Genomic DNA, 2,500 nt, shown 5'->3' with positions numbered 1-2,500 from the left:
CCTATAGATCCACCTTCTTTGCCGCTGTTGAAATCAGGGGTTCAGGATTTGGCTGATTAGCTTCGCTGATTAGCAAGGCACTTCCTAGTCGCAATTCCGCCACCACTTCGCTCAAAGAGGGTGGACAGGTGTGTGTTTGGGCACCTCCATGCATCCAATGCCCATCTTCCATATATCTTTCTGGTCAATCGTAAGTCAATCATTAACGTGGCACATGATTGGCTGAGTAAACTGGCGGCGGAAACGACTTTTGACTGAATTCGCTAGCCTAGCATTTTTGATTGAAATGACTGGAGGTGGGACTTATTCACTCTCTCCAGTTCTTATACTACTTCCATGGTTGAAATCTCGTCATAGTCTTCCTTAGGATGTGTCCAGCTTGGCTGCGACGCAGTTATCCCCGCCTTTTTAAGACCAAGCAGATCACGTTTTGATCAAACATTTTCGTGCGTGGTTGCGTCCGAGCCTAATGCAAGTCAATGGAGAAACACGCCCACCCCTGTCAAAAAATTGACTAAAACTGTTTAAATATGAAGTAACACAATAATTAAAGATCAGATTTGAAATGTTAGGCTAAATATCTACTTAAATCATATGAGTCAATAAAATACATTTAAAAATCAAATTATATTAATTATACAGATTATACAACTATTGTCCTTGTATAGTGTGTTGATGGACATTTTCACATTATTAACAGAGGTGAGTCTCCTCCATTAATTTGCATTTCTCAGGTCTACCTCCAAAAATGGGAAAAGGGGGGCGGGGTCTAGCCTGGGGGAAAGCGACTGTTGACTCCGTCAAACAGTCTGGCAAAAGCCAAGAGGAACCCGTCTCCGTGGAGGGTGGGAGATGGTCTGATCCTACTCTTGTTGTTTTATTTTTATTTGAACATTGCAGGGACTGATATGACAGACGTTTCGGCTGCACAGAGCCTTCTTCAGTGTCACTGTTATTATGCTATTATGCAACCATGCTTTTGGAAAAATGTAAAAGCCGGGTGGATAAGGACATTATGCAGGTTTGCTGCTTTGGGAGATTTTACCTATTTATTAATAGACTACATTTAGAGGTGATTCAATTAAAAATGTGTAAGTGTAGTATTCCTTTAATGTTTACCCTTAAATAAGAGCCCGTCTTCCTTGCATCTTATATGTACCCTCCATTGACTCCAAGACCCTTGCTGGTCTTGAATACTTAAAACCCTGTTAATTGTCCCTTTTTGGAACTGTCTAAATCAGACATAACTTGGTGAGTACGAAGTTCCAACTTCCCCTTGCTTGTATATTGCTTTCTATCTGCAACGGGCAACTGATGAAGCAGCAGGTCAAGGGACTGATATACATGAATCGCTTTTTCTTGAAGCATTTTGGGGGTAAATTAAGCGTGAAAGCCCACCTGGGAAACTGCAGCCCTCCAAAGCACACAAGTGTACACTGCACACAGCAAAATTGCATTTATGTCTCACCCGTGCAAGGGGGCAGTCCCCAACTGACACCCCAAGGGAGCAGTGTGGCGGGACGGTCCCATGTTCAGGGTACTTCAGTCATGGAGGAGGATGGGGGAGTGCACTGGTTAATAACTCCCCCCACCAACCTGGCGGGTCGGGAGTCAAACCTTTGGGCTACAAGTCTGACATCCGCTTACTGAATGCCAACCACTTACCCATGACTGTACGAAGGTATAGGTGCTCAATCCTTGGCTCTATGCCAGTGTTTATCAAACTTTTTCAGATCGAGGACCACTTTGTTTCCTCAAAAATGTCCAGGGACCAACTGTCAACTGAACTGATGTTGTGCTATTTTCGTGCACATCACTTACTTCTTATTCACATTTACAAGGCTGACTTATTATGGTGAAAATGAGACTTCAGCTATGTTATATGTTATATAATAATATTACAAATATAGTCCACTGCTAGCTTGTCTTGGAAAAGTAGAAATCCCCTCGCGGACCACCTGAGCTCTGTCACGGACCACTAGTGGTCCCCGGACCACACTTTGAGAATCACTGCTCTATGCAGACCGAGAGCAATACACACGCTAGGGGAAGTTGGAACTTCGCACTCAGCAAGTTATGTCTGATTGGTCTCAGTGTTGTGCAAGGAATTCCAGTACGTATGATGGAATATTTAGTGTTTGTGTTTCAGTTGTTAAAGTGTGTTTAAGAGTTTTGAATGTGGTGTTTTTACAGAGCTATTGTTCCAGTGTTTCAGTGTGTAGTGCAGGTCCACGCACTGTGTAGTGCCCGTATTCCAATGGTTTTGCATCATGCGGCTTCCCTTATTTTTTGTCTCGCTCGCAGCACGCAATTACGAACGCACATACACACTGACAGACAGACACACACACACACACACACACACACACACACACACACACACACACACATAATCATGCACAATGTCATGGTATGCTCACACATGCACACACAGACAAAGACACAGACACAGACACACACACACACACACACACACGCGCACACACACACACACACACAC

The sequence above is a fragment of the Engraulis encrasicolus genome, chromosome 16 (genome assembly GCF_034702125.1).
Source record: "Engraulis encrasicolus isolate BLACKSEA-1 chromosome 16, IST_EnEncr_1.0, whole genome shotgun sequence".
In the NCBI taxonomy this organism is placed as follows: domain Eukaryota; kingdom Metazoa; phylum Chordata; class Actinopteri; order Clupeiformes; family Engraulidae; genus Engraulis; species Engraulis encrasicolus.
This window is presented reverse-complemented; position numbering follows the sequence as displayed.